The 18,615-nt window shown below is 44.7% G+C and overlaps 1 protein-coding gene across 1 annotated transcript in view; it reads right to left on the bottom strand.

Moving 5' to 3' along the window:
• LOC120524641 (interferon alpha/beta receptor 2-like) overlaps window positions 1-7,854 on the bottom strand; it is a 41,917-nt gene extending 34,063 nt beyond the window's left edge. The window contains exon 1 of the mRNA XM_039746469.1: window positions 7,314-7,854. The gene's annotated coding sequence lies outside the window, so the exon portion shown is untranslated. The remainder of the gene's footprint in view (window positions 1-7,313) is intronic.
• Window positions 7,855-18,615: the final 10,761 nt, after the last annotated feature.

Raw genomic sequence — 18,615 nt, 5'->3', positions numbered from 1 at the left:
TATGCGCTCGCGCTGGCTGCTCGACTTTTGCTGGGCAGGAGACCCCAGTTTTGCAGACACGTTCATGATATCAAAAGTCCCAGCGCTCTTTGGAGGTCATTCATATATTATATATATAGCAAAATACCCCCGCAGCGGAAAAGTAGTGTGTTAAAGAAGTAATGAAAAGAAAAGGAAACATTTTAATAATAACGTAACATGATTGACATTGTCATGAGTGTTGCTGTCATATATATGCCTGCCTAAATAAGTCACCCTCGCTTTGCTCTTACTTTATTTACCGTTCATTTAATCATGGCTAGTGGCGGAAAAATTATAAAATGGAAGGAGGATGGCTTTACCAAAACAATTATTGATGGCGAATCGATTATTCATAAAGCTTGAATTGGTGATCTTTTTCTGTGTTAACCTCATATTTTTCATACTTCTTCTCAAACTAAGGTGGTGCGAGGGTAAAATGAATCGGGATGCGCTGATCAATGTAATCGTGTACCAGGAAATCATGCATTGACAAAAGCTCCCTTGCTTGTAATGCAAAGTGTGATTAAATGCATTATTTTTAATGCGTTATGGAGCACATGCATCAAGCTTCTCAGCTGTGCTTGTGCTAAGAAAAGGAAAGATTTTAAAAATAACGTAACACGATTGTCAATGTGACCTTTTGTAAGTAGTGCCTGGAGGATTCAGTGTGGAGAAACTCTAGAGACAGCGTGTGTATTAACTTGTGGATTTTTCTGTGAGTATTTGGTGGCAGTCGTCACAAAGTTGTTCCTCAAGACTGTGCGGAGCTCAGCTCAGAGCGAAATGAGGTGAATGGGAGGGGAGATGATGACGTGACTCCCCCACCCACCTTAACTGTCAATCCCCCACAAACACAGTCTCTCGAATTTGCATAAGCACACCCCTTCACCTACAATTTTAACTTAGTTACAAAGTGATCAAAACTCTCGTTTATATCCTGCGTCCTCTCATTAAACTTGTATCCCGCATTACCTGTGGGCATGTGAAACCCCAGCGGTAGCCTGTCTATGAACTTAATTTAAAGTTTAGGTTTACACCTTGCTTTCTTTCCGAGGTAGCAGCACTCATGAATATGGTAGTATATGTCACTCGCTCGCTTCTTATTGTTTCGCTGCCTTCTCAATTATATAATGCATGTTTTCTTAAGCGCTTTTTGTAGGTCTTCCTGGTTTTCTACGCACTGCGTTGACAGTCAGTTCACGTGATTACGGGAGGCGTGATGATGTCACACGAAACTCCGCCCCCCCCACGTCTTTCCAGCTCAACTCCATTACAGTTAATGGAGAAAAATACCTTCCAGTTATGACCATTAGGTGTAGAATTTCGAAATGAAACCTGCCCAACTTTTGTAAGTAAGCTGTAAGGAATGAGCCTGCCAAATTTCAGCCTTCTACCTACACGGGAAGTTGGAGAATTAGTGATGAGTGAGTGTGTGAGTGATGAGTGAGGGCTTTGCCTTTTATTAGTATAGATAGAAAGATCTTTATTACACCCCCCAGGGCAAAATTTGATTTTTTTTAAAGAAGCTCAATAATCAATTATCATATTATGTCAAACAACCAACTCTTCACAAATACACACCAGGATGACTAAAAAAGAAGAAAAACTTCCCTGTTCCCTGTAAGGCGCTATACAGGCATATTGCAGTTGGTATCTAAGGACCCCCAGTCATGTTTCTTAATAATAGTCATAATTAATTACATTTACATTGTGTTTTTCTCGATACTCAGCGTGCTTTACACAGTGAATGGGGAGCCACTTCAATGTCCACTAACGTGTAGCATCCACCTGAATGACATGACAGCAGCCATTTTTGCACCAGTGCGCTCACCACACATGAGTTGTTAGGTGGTGAAGTGGTGAGACAAGTTAGGGGGTGATTAGAAGGCCACAATGGCTATGCCACAGGTGGACATTGGGATACACCCTGCTCATTATGAAGGATGTCCAGAGATCTTTTGTGACCACAGAGAGTCAGGACCTAAGTTTTATGTCTCATCTGAAGGACAGTACCATATTTACAGCATGGTGTCCCCAACACTGTACTGGGGCATTGGGATCCGCATTCAGACCACAGGGTAAGCGCCCCCTATTGGCCTTGCCAACACCTCTTCCAGCAGCAACCCAAGCTTTTCCTAGATGGTCTATCGTCCAAGTACTGGCTGGAACCGAACACGCTTAGCTTCATGTGGATGACCTCTTCTGAAGTGCATGTGGTGGGTCTGCTGATTGACACACTTCTGCTAAATTTGTTGGCTGAATGTCCTCGGTGTTAGTGTGCCACTTGAAAGGATGTGCAGTGTTGTTCATAATGGCACTCAGTTTTGTCCTCATTCTCTAATCCTCTATTACCTGCAAAGGGCCGAGAGTGTTTCCCATAATTGAGCCCACCCTTTTAATTAGCCTGCTAATTTGGAGGTCTTCTCTTGAAGTGCTCTGACCAGCCCAGCACACGACAATGGCTACCACAGAGTTGCAGAATATGTAAAGGATGTCAGTAGCCACACTAGAGAGGAGCAGATTCCTAAGTCACAAAGAGTCTGCACTGTCCTTTCTCCTCTCGTTCCCCAGTGTAACAAGTCCAGTCAAGCCTGTCATTTATGTGGACCCCCAGGTACCTGTAGCAATGCACCACCTGCACATCCACTGCCTGAATAGACACAGAGGCTCTTTGGTGCGGTGAAAGTCAATCAGCAGTTCCTCGTTTTTACTGATGTTAAGCTGTAGACCACGGTGACCAACGCCAGTCCTGGTGGGCCGCAGTGGCTGTAAGTTTTCCTACTCAGTGACCAGTTTTCACTGCTAATGAACTCCTTTTCCCTTCATTTCAATAGCCCGGTTTTTAAGGATTCAGTCCTCTGAATTGATTTATTTCTTCATTAAATGGCAGCCAAACAGAAATGAGATAAGAAATGAGCTAACAGATGACCAGCTAAATTGGGGCTTCAAACTCCAACCAATTTCACTCCAATCAGTTTCTTAATGATCAGCCCATTCTCGCTGTTAGTCAAGCCTGCTATTTAATTCCATGGCCTGTTGCTGCTCTCATTCTGCCACAGCAGACATTTTCCAAAACTGTGGATTTTCTGTTTTTTCTAAGAACACCGTCGAGATGTGCTGGAGACCCCAGAGATCAACCTGACTGAGACCTCCACCTTTCTTTATTTTCAGATATTGTGTGATGGCCACAGGTGAGCTGGTCTCATTATTGTTTGGCTGCTCATTAAGGAAAAAGAAAGAACTAAGGGGTCCGAGTCAAGTTAATTAAAACAAAAGCAAAAGAAATTAATTAGCAACAAAAACTGCTCACTGATGAAGAAGGTGGTTAGAATGAAAACCTGCAGCTACCGCGGCCCACCAGGACTGGAGTTTGACACCCCTGCTGTAGACGATTCTTAATTCAGCCTCTCCTCAGACTCGTACCTCTCTATCAATGCATAATACAGATGGGGTGAAAGGCACTATATGATAGACAGATAGCACTTATAGATCAGCGACGGAGTAGACACAGAAAGGGGAGCAGAGGTCTGTCAAAGTAAAGGGGCTATATAAATAAATGGTATCATTAAAGTGACTTTACCTTGTCCCCCTCGTCCCAGTGCTCGCTGCAGACATCGCAAGACAAGGCAGAAGAGTAAACACAAACCATTTCCAAATTATTAAAACAATCGAATGCGGTGGTCTTCAAGCTCGGGTTTTAGGGACTGCAGATGTTTGTTCTAATTAGTTTCACAATCAGCGAGTTACGTTTACCTCTAATTGGTCTCATTTAATTAGCTGGTCTTCTTTCCTCCTCTTTCATTCTTCATTTTGAAGACTGTGACTTTTACATTTATAAGACATTTCAATATATTTCCATTTTTGCTATTGCTTTAAACACTTAATTCTTTTCTGATGTCTTCCCATTAATCTGCCTTTTTCTGTGTAGTTGTCCCTTTTATTGATATCTTAATAGTGACAATTGACTAGAAGCCGTTCATAGGGCCCGAGGATCTCTGCGATTCAGAAAACATGGATGGAATCATCGAATTAACGGTTAAAAACGGATTTTAGATTTAAAAATGGAAGGGGTGACTGTTACAAAACTTCCCAATAAACTAAATGCTTGAATCGTTTGTAGTTCTATCACTCAGATACTTTTTTCTAGTTTGTTGTTTTTCAAGCGAGCGCAATTCTTTGTAGAATTCCAGTCATGCCCTCAGTCTGTTGGTACGCGTTTCCTAATTTCTCGTGAACAGCACACAAATTAGCTCGCTGTACGAGACAGAAATATCAAATCGAGTAGGATCAGAAACTCTAATAACTACGTCTCAAAATCTAAGAAACACGAGCTGAACTACAAAATTGAGGGCACAACAACATCCCGGCAACTTTCACGAATCTGGACAACTTTTCTGAAAGTTTTGCCAGCAAACCGGAGACTGGACATGAAAAGATACTTGCAATGACCGCGTCAAATCTAAAACCCACCTAAAGAACGCGGAGACGTTAAGATCAAAAAGTGTCCCCCTTCAGGTAACGACAGAGGAAACCACAAAACCGTCAGATACAAGACGCCAGCTTGTGGTCATGCCAGTTAGACATACCGCTCGAAAAAAAAAAAATGAAGAAGATGAGTCCTTTCTTTATTAAGCATTGGAAACGAGGAGGCGCGCTGCCAGAAAACGTGAGCTATCTTCGTCAAACTCTTTGGCCTTGTGTCTTTGAACAACATATGGACGCCATTCTTCGAAAGATTTGTGGCAAGAAAATACATTTCTGTTGTAGTTGATGTCGAGAAAAGTCAAGCAAAATGACCCCTGGGCATTGGCTAACTAAAAAGATTACAATATACAAGCTGTTGAGGCAACTCAGGCCCCTTCTTCAGGCAGATGTAATACAGAAACTGAAGTTCCCTGTGTTTATATCTACACACTAGGACAAGAAACACCATCGGTAAATCTTTAAGTGAGAAATCTGAAATGTAAAAAATGAAGAGACTCCTTCAGGTTAGGGTTCATTTAACAAGAGAGAGAAGAACAATGCATGGTCAAGATCTTTGGAGAAGATGACTGTCCAACTAAGTCTTTTGAACAATGGCGATCTGTCATCAGGTTGTCTGTGTCAGTCTGAGAGATGCAAACAATCCTCATATCTGGCCATAAGACCCATGTCTCTATTCAAACCATGTTGTAACATATTCAATTTTAGCCTGAGTTTGACTTCCCATTCTTTTTCTCTCTTGCTGCGTTTTGAAGTTGCCCATAAGCCCGGTGACTTTAAAGTCCCTCTCACAGTGTCCATGGCTGTTGAAGTGGGCCACTACATTAACGTCTGTGTTGCCACATTTAATTTGTCACCTGTGGAAATTCATTCTCTGGCGGAGTGTTTGTCCAGTTTCTCCCACATAGAGTGCAGTGTCAGGACATTTCATGCAGAGAATCAGGTAGACCACATTAGATGATCTGCAGGACGATGACCCCTTTATGCGATATTCTAGTCAGCAGTGTGTTATAACTAGACGGTCTGTATTATAAAGGTGGGCACATGTTTTACATCTTTTCTGTAGGCATTTTCTGTTGGTTCACGTAGGGAGCTTTGGACAATTAGTTGCTGAAGGTTTGGTGGTGGTCTGTATGCCAGGAGGGGAGGTTCAGGAAATCCATTTTTCATCCATCCACCCATCCAGTATCCAACCTGCTATATCCTAACTACAGGGTCATGGGGGTCTGCTGGTGCCAATCCCAGCCAACACAGGGCACAAGGCAGGAAACAAACCCCAGGCAGGGCGCCAGCCCACTGCAGATCTGTTTTTCAGTGTTTGGTCCTTGTTTAACATTGGCTGAAGTTCTTTTATAATTTTTCAAATGCTTCAAGATGTGGGTTGTAGGTGAAAACAAGGGGGGTGAGGTTCTTGTTGTCTTTGTTTTTATTTTCCAGAAGGTGGTCTCTGGGTATGGCAGTAGCTCTTCTTATTTGAGGGTCTGTTGTAGTTGATGAAACCCCAGATAGCCGAGAGCACAGCGTTCTGATCATAGTGATAGGATGAACTGCAAATTAAGGTTCACTTGTGCTAGTGTGCTATGTCATTAAAAGGAATATAAAGTGCCGTTTCATTAGGGTTTGATTTGTTGTAGCTGCGGTTACTACTTTCTTACAGTAAAAACCTAAAAATCTGAATCAAGGAAAATAAAACAGTGAAAACCGAAAAATCAAAAAAAAAATAATAAAAAATCGGAATTGGTGAAAAATCAAACGGATTCCATTGGGCCCAAAGTGCAGACACCCAGGTAGGTGACACCGAAGGCTTAACGGCTGCAGTCACTTGAGTCCCACTTAGGTGCTCTTTAGTAAATAATGGATTCCCAGAGGTGGGCAACGTCGGCGGTCCTGGAGGTTTTTGTTCCAAATCAGTTGCTTAAATTAATGAACAATGCCAGTCAATCACTGGTCTTAATTTCACGGCTTGCTACTGTTTTAACTCTGCAATGTCAGCTCATTCTTATAATCGTGTCCCCCTTTCTAAGGATATCATTCACATGATTTGATGCCTAAAACGGAGGATTCATTTTTCAGACCCTTCCATTTTTTTCGGTACTCGTGTGTTGTAACTCCGCCACTCAACCCCGACAGCGCTTCTCTATTCACGATGGCCCTTTCGATGTTCTACTTAACGTCATTTGAAACTTCGCGACAGATGTTTTAAAAGCAATTAAAAGTCATTCTTGTTTTTGTTTTGTAAAGAAACCAGAGTAAAAATCGAGGAGTGTTTCCTCTTGCCTGTGACGGGGTTATAACACACGAGTACCAATTTTTCTGTTCAGTTTTCTTCCAAGTATTTTAATAAACCAAACAGCGCACAATGAATACACGCAGGTGTAAATGAAGACAAGTTAGATGGGGGGGCTGCTGGTTCGCCTGTCATTTGCATCATCAACTGCTAATAAAGAGCCTTGGAAGACAGCGAATGCAGCCGTTTAAAACTAAAATAAGCACCTTAAGGGTTAACAAATGAAGACGAAAAACGTCACTCGGGCAGTTAAGTTGTTTATCAGCAATGCCTGCCTGACTGACTTCTCATTAAGCACTTTGTACGCTGAAAACAGAAATAATTACTGGCAAAAAGAAGTCGGTTGGAACAAAAACCTGCAGCCACAGTGGGGTCCCGAGGACGGGGGTAAAGGTCCGCTGATCTCACGTCGCGTATGTGCACACAAGTTAATTAGGCAACGCCCCGTCTACAAGTGCATCAAGAGACGGAGAATGCCCGTATTTTAAGTTGAAAAGCAACAGTGATTTCTGAAAAAACGTACCTTTGTTAATAGCCGGGCCGCTGCAGTTTCGCGTTCATTGCAATGCTGTTCTTAGCTGTCAGCCACGGGCACGGCGGCTCAAGTTTTGTGTTCAAGTCGCTCTATGACAGCTTGACGTGCTTGCAGACGAATCCTTTCAAGCCACTCGGGGCTCGCTACGGCTGTTCACGAAGCAGTCCAGGAGAAGTGACTTTAGGTGGACACACTCGCCAAGTCGGCACTTCCTATCTGTCCATGCCACACGCACAAAGTTGTTTTTTTTTGGTTTTCCTTTTGCAGCGCAGCTCACTTAAACTGATCAAGTCAGCGGAGCGTCAGTCTGGGCAGGGCGCGCGCGTTGCGTCATCATCGCGGGACGGCGCGCTCCCTCAAACCCGGGCACGTGAGGTCGAACTGCTGCTGCTGCTCCTTCAGTTGTCAGTGTGGGGGTCTCGGGCTCAGTAACCTGCCTCAGTCCATACAACAGGGAAAAAATCAAAGCCGCACTGGACCGAGCAGAAGCCGACGTACCGCTCGTACGTGGGCGGAGCTCTCCTCGGAGTTCCCCCTCTTTCTCTGCGCCTCTCCTGAAGAGGGGGCGCGGTGTAAGCTGGAAAGCAACGTGACAGACGGGAATGGGAGCAGCGAGGGCGCCGCCAGCTTTCTGTTTCGATTCCCGCTCTGCTGCCTTCATTAACGTCCACATGCCACGCTCTTGTTTGACGGGTTTGCAGCTCTTTGTATGTTGTCTGTCATCGGAGTTTCATGTCCCGACATACGCCTAAGACACAGGCGTCCTCAGGAAATTAAAGTGTCTGTGAACCACAAAATGAAGGAAGGTTTATAGAGACTAATAAGAACGAGAGGCACGTTGAAACAGAATGTCAGGCTGACAATATTAGAAGACAATCCACAAGTTGGTACTTTCCGAAAGGAACCTTTTTTCCAATAAGCAGGTCAGGTTGGTGATGCACTGGCATGCAAAAAAAAATGGGTGCCCCGAACTCAAATTTCTGTTACTGTGAATTGCTAAGCAGGTAAAAGATGGGCTGATTTCCAAACGGCATCAAGTTCAAGATGAAACATTGCTTTAATATTTTAAAGGAGATTTTTATTATTATTATTATTATTTCCATCATTTACAGTTTCAAAATAACAAAAAAGGAAACGTTTGGGATCCCTGCATGGTAAGTGCTTAGTTACAACACCTTTATTTCTATAGCACATTTTCATACAAATAATGTCGCTCAAAGTGCTTTACGTGATGAAGAAAAGAGAAATAAAAGACAAAGTGAGAATTAAAATAAGAGAACACTAATTGAAATAGAATAAGAGTAAGATCCGATGGCCAGGGAGGACAGAAAAAACTAAAAAAAAAATTCCAGACGGCTGGAGAAAAAATAAAATCTGCGGGGGGTCCAAGGCCACGAGACCAGCCAGCCCCCCTCTAGGCATTCTACCTAACATAAGTGACCTCAGTCAGTCCTCTTTGTATTCAGGATTCTCATGGAAGGACTTGATGACGATGGTCACGTGGACTTCTGGCCTTTAATCCATCAATGTAGAGACATCACGGTGCTTTGATCAGGTGGTGGTGGCACAGATCGCCACCCCAGAAAATTGGAAAAAGAACAGAAGAGAGAGTAGGCGTCAGTACGGATTTTAGAGCCACCATGAATAGTAAAGATAATGAATTGAATATGCAGAGCATCAGAATTAAACTAAGATGAAGTTATGAGAAGGCCATGTTACAGTAACGTGTTCTCAGCAGTTTTTTAAAGTCCTCCACCGTATCAGCCTGGTGAATTCCTACTGCCAGGCCATTTCAGATTTGAGGCTCATAACAGCAGAAGGCCGCCTGCCCGCCCGCCCGCCTCACCACTTCTTTTAAGTTTAGCTCTTGGAAATCTAAGCAGACCCTCATTTGAAGATCTGAGGTTACGATTTGAAGTGTAAGGTGACAGACATTATGAGATATAAGATGGAGCAGATTATTGAAGGCTTTGTAAACCATAAACAGGATTTTAAAGTCCATTCTGAATGACACAGGTAACCAGTGTAGTGACATCAAAACTGGAGAGATGTGCTCGGATTTTCTTTTCTGAGTTAGGATTCTAGCAGCTCCATTCTTTACTCATCGTTATCGATTGATGTCTTTTTTGGGTGGTTCTGAGAGGAGTGCGTTACAGTAATCTAGTGGACTGAAAACAAACGCGTGAACTCATTTCTCAGCATCTTTCAGTGATATAAGAGTCTAACCTTTGCTATTTTGTTTTTTGTGAAACTTCCCTTTGGAAAAGATCCCAGCCTGTAAACACTTTTTGTAGCCAGCTAAGGGTCTTTCATTTCTTATTTGGGGGATTTGCTTCAGGCTTCTATTTCTGCAAGATTCTTGGGCCGTCTTGCATGCCCTGCTCTTTTGAGGTCTCTGCTCAGATTTTCAATGATATTGTGACGTCCCATCGAATAAATAAAAACTCGGGGGCTGCTTGTCCTGGGGAGTCCTCCAAATGCCAACTGGCTTTTTATTTGTTATGCCGCAATTATAAATGGTGCCCTACTGCCACCCGTTGTCTGGGTCACGGGGAGACCTCCAAAATGACAAAAATAATTTGCCTTTGTCGTATGTACCCCAGGGTGGCACGGTGGCGCAGTGGGTAGTGCTGCTGCCTCGCAGCTAGGACACCCGGGTTCGCTTCCCGGGTCCTCCCTGCGTGGAGTCTGCATGTTCTCCACGTGTCTGCGTGGGTTTCCTCCAACAGTCCAAAGACATGCAGGTTAGGTGCATTGGCGAACCTAAATTGTCCCGTGTGTGTGTGCTTGGTATGTGGGTGTTCCCTGCGGTGGGCTGGCACCCTGCCCGGGGTTTGTTTCCTGCCTTGCACCCTGTGTTGGCTGGGATTGGCTCCAGCAGACCCCCGTGACCCTGTAGTTAGGATAGAGCGGGTTGGATAATGGATGGATGCCTGCTCTCTAACTGCTCGCTCCCCTCAACCTGATGCTGTCTTCCGACTCTCCTTTTCTCCCAGCACTGTTAATTAACCCTGATCCCTGTCACTCAGCGCCCTCTCTAGGGGGGTGCTTACATAGTGTGCCCCCCTCCAGGACTCCACCCCAACACTGTTGCCAGTCCCTACAGCCCATACCGTGGCAAGACATGCCGCAATACAGTATTGTAACGATTTGGGTAAATAAGAACAGGAGCCCTCACAGCTATCAGGCCCTCTTCTGGTTTATTAGCACTGCCATTGACTCGGCTATTTCTGAGCCCACTTCCACCTTCTTTTATCCTCCACTTTGTGAGCCCCCCCCACACACACACAAGGTGTGTCTACCCCTTACAAATAGAACCCCCCCCCCATGTCCCGAAGACAAGGTTAGAAAGCACTGCCTGCACGTTCCAATATTTAGGTCAGGGGGACTAATTTTCCTCCTGAGGTTTTCCATTGTGTGTTTCGGATTGTTAATCTGTTGTAGATGCCATCCTCTTGTGGTCTTTGGCTTCTTTACAGATGCTGGGATGTTTGCTGCCAGAATTTGTTCGGATTTATTTGAATCCATTCGTCCCCCTGCCAATAACAAGTTCTCTGTGCCACACTGGTGGTGACACGAGCCCAAGGCTTGATTGATCCACCATCTTGGAAAGGTGTTCTTTTCATGAAATTCTGCACCCCTTTCTCTCCACCACTTTTTACTTTTGCACCTTGCGGCTTGTTTAGATTTTTACAAATTTCTGATGCTGAATTTTGTTGCTGGGTCACAGGAAAGGTTTTCTTCTGCCGACTCTACCACAAAGGCCATATTTGTTGAGGTGTCACTGCACAGTAGACCAGTGCATCACCACTCCGGAGTCGGATAAATCTTCCTGAGGTTCTTTTGCAGTCAGTTAGCGGCTTTTATTTGCCTTTTTAGCAATCCAGTGAGCTGTTCTTTCAGAAAGTTTCCTTGGTCTTCCAGACCTCAACTTGACCTCCTGTTAACTGACATTTCTTAATAACGTTGCGAACTGACAACACTTTGCTATCTTCTTGTCTCCTTCTCCTGCTTTGTGAGCCTCAATTCTTTTACTTTTCAGAGTGCTAGGCAGCTGCTTAGAGGAGCCCATGGCTGATGATTGTTGGGACAAACTGTGAGGAGTCCGAGAATTTCTACAGCTTTGAAATTTGAATCACCAGGCCTTTCCTAATAATGATGGAGAAGAAGCCATAGCCCTACAGAGCTAATGAAGGTCTGAGACCTGGAGATAGTTATTGAAGACCTCAAATCTTTTGGGATGTCAAAAATTAGCATTTTGCTCTTTTCATTTTAGTTTACTCTACAGTTGTACAAAACTAAAAGAATACAATAATATGCTTAAAATGCTGAAAAAAGGTTTCATCTTTAACTTTAGGCCTTTTGGGGATCAGTTCATCTTCTTCTCTCTTAACTAATTACAGTAACAGAGATTTTGACCAGTGGTGCCCAGACTTTTTCGTGCCACTGTGCCCAGCTTAATAAAAGCGTACGTGTCTGTGTGTCCTTCCGGTTACTATGTCTCTTCCATTCCAACAGATGGCGCATCAGAAACATTTTCAGTAATAAAGTGAATTGAATTTTCCATTCCAACAGATGGCACATCAGAAACATTAACACTGCTTTTACGAATCCCATGCCAAATGGCACATAACAGAGATGTTGGCATTGCATGGTGGTCTGCGTTGATTACGTAGATTTCAACACGTCTTAGACGGGGAGCACAGCCAGTATACCAATAAACTGATGAAGCCCAGGACTGTGAGGTGAGGGCCCATAGAGTTCTATGGCCTGCTATTTGGGAGTTCAGGCTCAGTTGCTTGTTCAGCATTTTGTTCAAACTTCTTAATAACTTTGTAGAGTCCATTCTTACCCTCAAGAATCTTCGTTTAGTGAACACTCACCCCACACGCCCAGATCAATGTTCGTCTAATATGCTTTTCCTCAGCCACGTTTTTCTCATTGTGTTAAATGACCTTCATTCACTCAGACTGTTAATATCACAGCAATAAAAACGCGGCTTGTTGAACGCCAAGAAAAAGCTCCATGGACTTCAGCGAGTCCACCGTCTGTCATTCACGTGTCTAAAGGTGGTGTTCAGAGACAATTGAAGACCGGGGTTGCTCTGTCATTTTTGCTTGGTTAAACGCTGCTGCCCTTGAAAGTCACTCATTGAGGAGGCCACATGGACAATGAGGAGGATGCTGCCCCTTTAAGCCACCTTCACTTTAATATTTGCCAGGCAGATGCCCCCCCCCCTTTAAAACTCGCAGCCCATTTGACTTTCCCAACATGTCGACTCACGTTGACTCATTGAGCTCGTCCTGATGAAGCATCTGTGAATAAAACTGCATTGTGTGAAAGGGGGGCTTTGCAGACAGACATGCGGACCTCCACGCTCTCGCAGAATTTCAAACTTGACACAAGCCTGCTGAAGTTGCTTTCATGCAGGCCGATGGTAAAAGACCCCCAGTTTCTGCAGATTGACTTTTGTGTTTGCCTTTGTTTGAAGGAGACCTCGGACCCCCTTAATTCAGAATGCTGCTGCTCTGAGTTACGGGATGCAGAGCATTGCAATGGCAGGCCGCTGTGGTGTGAAGCTCTACAAAGCCTCCAGTGTTGTGATGCTGCCAACTCCATCATGATAAACGGTAGGGACGCGTGTCATTTGTCATCTCCTGCCACTCCTAAGCTTGGAGTCTGAGTGACATCATCGGGCATCACAACATCAGGACAGATGACTCATATCGTCCTGTCAGGGACTGTGGGTGCGGCCCCCATGGTGGTGGCAGTGTCATTGACTTGTCCAGGATGGGCTCAAAGTTCTTGTCGGACACCCCGACCCCCAGCTTCTTGCATGTGACCCAGTAGATGTAACTGGCCACCTTGTTGCGTGAGCGTTGTGTAACCTTATCATCATCTTCATCATTCTCATTTTTACCTCAGTGTCTTTATAACGCTACTGGAAGAAGAATCTGAGGTCTGCAGATCCCAAGATGTTCTAACAAAAGACAAGCGCGTACCTTACCCTGTTGTCACTTGGACAATGTGTCCCTTGCTGTGCTTTAGGTGGAGCCTTTCATTTGTCTGCAATCCCCTTTTAGATAACAAGACAATTGTATTGTCTTTTTTATCTTAACGATGATTTTCAGGTGATTCTTTTGATTGTGGCATAACGTTCCTGTAGTGCCGGCGTGATGGTGAGGGGTGAAGTTCATCAGATCTGTAAGGGGGCAGGCTGGGCCGACTCAGCGATAAAGTAGTGACGTGGGACACCCCACCTGGTCTTTGAGTTCTCTTCTCGGGAAGAACTTTCTTGGTATGATTACCTAGAAGATCAGTAAAAGAGGCGCCCAGGTCCTGGTGTTACTACCAGCCTTAAAAAATCAGAATGCATTAAACATGAAAACTGGGCTGTAGTGGAGAAAACCCGACTGGCAGATGTCTTCTTTTTTTCATTGTCGTCTGTTCTTATTAGTGTTGTACGTCTGGCTGATGCCTTCAGTCAAGGGAACTTTTCAGGCATTTTTACAAGTGGCACACACACACTGATCAGCACAACATTCAGACCACCTGTCCAATACTGTGTAGGCCCCCCTCGTGCTGACTAACTCCACAAGACCCTTGAAGGTGTCCGGTGCTATCTGGCACAGCAGATCCTTCACGTCCTGTAAGTTGTGAGGTCGGACCTTCAAGGATTGGACTTGTTTTTCCGGCACATCCCACAGATGCTCGATCAGATTGAGGTCTGTGGAATTTGAAGGCCAAGTCAACCCCTTGAACTCTTTGTCTTGTTCCTCAAATCATTTGTAGTGTGGCAGGGCATGTGATCCTGGTGAAAGAGGCCCCCGCCATCAGGGAATCACATTGGCATGAAGGGGTGGACGTGGCCTGCAACACTCTTTAGGTAGGTGGTTCGTGTCAAAGTAACTTCCACATGCCCAGAGCAGCACATTACCTCTGCTGACTTGCCTTCTTCCCATAGTGCATCCTGCTGCCATCTCTTCCCAAGGTTTACCATGTGCAATGGGAGGTCAAGCTTTCTGTTACAGGACCCCTAAACTGTGGAGTGGTCTGCCTGCTACTATAAGAGATGTCCCTTCGGTCTCAGCTTTTAAACCAGGCTGAAGACTCACAACTTCAGTTTAGCACACCCTGACTAGAGCTGTTGATTAATTGTGCAGATTTCATCTCTGCTGTTAGTCATTAACACTAAAACATAAGTAACATAATAGTTAGAATTTGTTACTAACCCTCACCTATTCTGTTTCTCTTCTTGGTACTCAAATGTGCCACTCGGTGCCACTGCCCACCTGCCTGCCTAAGGTAAAGTCATCTGTGATGGAGGATCACAGGAATCATCGCGTAGAAGAGCCCTGTCATCGGATTGGCTGTCCCAGCGCTGACTCAGCTGTGGAATGGCCAATAGGGGGAGGTGGCTTGATGAACAAATCCAAATCATATTATGGGATATCATCTACTCTGAAATTCTGCCCCCTACTTGTAATATTTTTATTTTTATACTGTATTGCGGATTACTTGTGTTTTGTTCTGTGTATTGTGTTCTATTGCCCCCCTTGTTTTTGACACCCACTGCATGCCCAACCTACCTGGAAAGGGGTCTCTCTTTGAACTGCCTTTCCGGAGGTTTCTTCCATTTTTTCCCTACACAGGTTTTTTTTGGGTGTTTTTTTTCTTGTCTTCTTAGGGAGTCAAGGCTGGGGGGCTGTCAAGAGGCAGGGCCTGTTAAAGCCCATTGCGTCACTCATTGTGTGATTTTGAGCTATAAAAAAATAAATGGCATTGACTTCTATTGCTACTCTGGGCAAAGTCCTCAGATCATGGCATTCATGTGGATGTTACTTTGACACGGACCACCTATCTAAAGAGTGTCGCGGGCCACGTCCACCTCTACACTAATGATGTGTCGTTCGCGAATGAATCGGCTCTAAGAGGCGATTCTTTGTAGCGAACGAGAAGAGCCGACTCCTGTCGGGGAACGTCGAAGCTTCGGCTCTGTTGAGAATACTGTACATGTGGGCGGGACTTTATTTTGATGGGCATACCATCTGGCTAATCATATGCAAAGACAGACTAGGATCATACCATCATGTGAAAGAAGGAAGGAGGAGTCAGACGCTCCAAGAAAGCGAGTGTAGTGGTACAGGCCAGGCACACAGAGCGGCTGAGAGACGGCGAGTCGGAGTTAAACCCATCCAAGCTGAGGCATCTGGTATTTCTGAACACCAACCTGCACTAAATACTTTTATCCAAAGTGTCAAAATGTTAAGAATTTGGCCTTTTATTTATTTGATTTGTTTGCAGTGGTTGTTGTGTTCAGTTGTTCATTTAAAGGTTTGATTAAAATGTTAATGTTTTTGTAACGAAACAAATGCATAAAAATACCTATCTATCTAGTGCCTTTCACTCTATCTGTCTATCTATAATATAGTGCCTTTCATTCTATCTATCTATCTATTATATAGTGCCTTTCACTCTATCTATCTATCTATCTATCTATCTATCTATCTATCTATTATATAGTGCCTTTCATTTCTTTCTATCTATCTATCTATCTATCTATCTATCTATCTATCTATCTATCTATCTATCTATTATATAGTGCCTTTCATTTCTATCTATCTATCTATCTATCTATCTATTATATAGTGCCTTTCATGTCTATCTATCTATCTATCTATCTATCTATCTATCTATTATATAGTGCCTTTCATTTCTATCTATCTATCTATCTATCTATCTATCTATCTATCTATCTAAATTCATCAGAACAGGCCACCTTCTTCCACTGCTCCACGGTCCAGTTCAGATATGTTCCTGTTGTAGACTCTTTTGGCGATGGACAGGGGTCAGCCTGGGCCCTCTGAGTGGTCAGCGATGCACTGTGTGCTCTGACACCTTTCTGTCATGGCCAGCATTATGTAGCTCTTCTAAGCATCAATGAGCCTTGGACCCCCATGACCCTGTTGGCAGTTCATCAGTTGCCCTTCCATGGAGCACTTTTGGTAGGTTCTGACCACCACATACTGGGAACATCCCAACCTTCCCACTGCCCACCCAGTCATCCAGCCATCACAGTTCGGCCCTCGTCAAAGTTGCTCAGATCCTCATGCTTGGCAAGCACATCACCTTCAAGACCTGCCTCTTCACTTGCTGCTGCCTAATATGTCCCACCACTTGACAGGTGCCATTATGGCGAGATAGTCAACGGTCTTCACTTCACCTGGCAGTGCCTTTAATGCTGTGGTGGATAAGTGTATGTGGTTTAAATAAGGAATTGTTAAAACATCCATCCATCCATTCCTCCACTTACGTTTTCAACTTACTTTTTCCAATAGTGAGACCAGGGCAGCATTGGGCACAACACAGAAGCCAACTTTGGGTTGGGGCGTCAGTGCATCACAGGGCACACTCACTCACTCACCCATCCAGTTTTCAAATGGTTGACCAGGCTGGGCCTTCTGTGGTCACCTCCTTCTGCCCTTCCCAATTAACAGATGGCACAATCAGTGGTGTCACCATATTTTAAACAGGTAGGTCCATGCCAGTGGAGCACATGTCTGCGCTGTGCCATTTAGAGAGCTATTTGAGGGGCTTTGGGTGTGTCTGGTAGGGGGAGCCACACACCTCAGTGGCTTGGCTAAGACTTTTATTCACATCTTGCACCGGTGACTTGCAGGTGGGCACTGAACTGGCAGCCTTGAGGTTTACAGTCCGACCCCCTAACTGCTAAGCACAGTAAGCACCTACAGCTGAGGAGGTGACTTCAAGTCCTGTTTGAAAGTGGCAGACATTCATCCTGTGTGCTCCACATTTGTATTTCGCTTTGGTTAAATTGTAATATAAGGTGCCTTAACATATTAATGGGATTTTGAGTGGCATGAAAGGTGCTATAAAACTGAAATGTGTTGGATTGGGTAGTAAGGTGACCACATGGACACTTGTGTTCCGTTCAGGCTGCTCCTTATTGTCACGTGACACTCGAGGTGCCCACTCGCCTACCGGTAATGGTGTCACAAGGTCTGAGGTGATTGTTCCTCTGGCATTGCGTGACTCCGGCCTGAGAATCTGCCGCTGCCTTTTCTGTTTGTTTGCATAACGCCACATTTTTCTCATTAAACCTGAAAGCGGGCCGCCTGCGCCACCCACCCTTGCCTGCCGTTTCGTGGTTGGTATTTACAGTTTTGACTCAAAAAGTGTAACGGCATCGTGGGGGCCTCTCAGAGGCGCAAACAAAGAGAAGGAAAAGCCAGAGACACTAACCTGTGACATCTTAAAAATGTGAAAATCAAAAAACAGTTTTGTACGATTACCACCATGTTTAGTGCCACGGTTGTGGGTCACCAGGGTATAAAGCAGTGGGCTTGGCACACAGCCTGGTGGTGCCCCAGGATTCAGAACGACGGTGTGTAGATATTACTGTGGGTCCTTACAGCTAAGGGTACTGTATGTTGGTCCAAATGTCCATCCACCTTCTGCTGTTTCTCTTGGCGCAGGTCGTGAGGGCAGCAGTCAAAGCAACGATGCCCAGATCGCCTTTTTCTGCTCCATCTCCATTTAGCAGGCAATCTGAGAGATAAAGTCTCTTCAAGGTGTCCTGGGTCAGCCCTGAGGTCCTATTCCAGTTCCCAAGAGAGACATTCAGTGGTCATCCTGATCTGATGCCCAAACCACCTCAACTGGCTCCTTGTGATGCAGAGGACCAGGAGGACCAGCGGCTCTACTTTGAGGTCCTCTTGAATGTCTGCGCTCCTCACGCTCTGTCTAAGGCTGAACCCAAACACCCTGTAAAGAGGGGGTCTCAAACTCCAGTCCTGGAGGGCCGCAGTGGCTGCAGGTTTTCATTCTAACCATCTTCTTAATCAGTGGCCTGTTTTTGCTGATAATGAACTTCTTTTCCTTTTTTCATTTTAATTGACTTGACTTTTTAAGATTTGTTTTCCTGAACAGGGCCATCTTAACGCATTGGCACGCTGGGGTCCCACAAGCACTGCAGCCCCACGCTAATCTGTGTCTGTTGTGACTTGCTGAGTGGTTGTGTAGGTAGTGGTCCTAGTGTTATAATGCTGTTAAGACGACCCTGCCCCTGAATTTCTTCATCGTTCCTCTGAGCTGCTTCATTTCTTAATTTAAACAGAAATGAAATGTGAAGCGATTGAGCCAACAGAAGACCAACTAAGTCAGGGCCTCAAACTCCAAGCAGTTGCTTAATCAGGCACCGATTTCTTGTTGTTAATTAAACTCGTTCTTTAATTCCATGGCTTGTTGTTGCTCTCATTGTGCAATAGCG

Source organism: Polypterus senegalus, chromosome 2 (assembly GCF_016835505.1).
Source record: "Polypterus senegalus isolate Bchr_013 chromosome 2, ASM1683550v1, whole genome shotgun sequence".
In the NCBI taxonomy this organism is placed as follows: domain Eukaryota; kingdom Metazoa; phylum Chordata; class Cladistia; order Polypteriformes; family Polypteridae; genus Polypterus; species Polypterus senegalus.
This window is presented reverse-complemented; position numbering and strand designations above follow the sequence as displayed.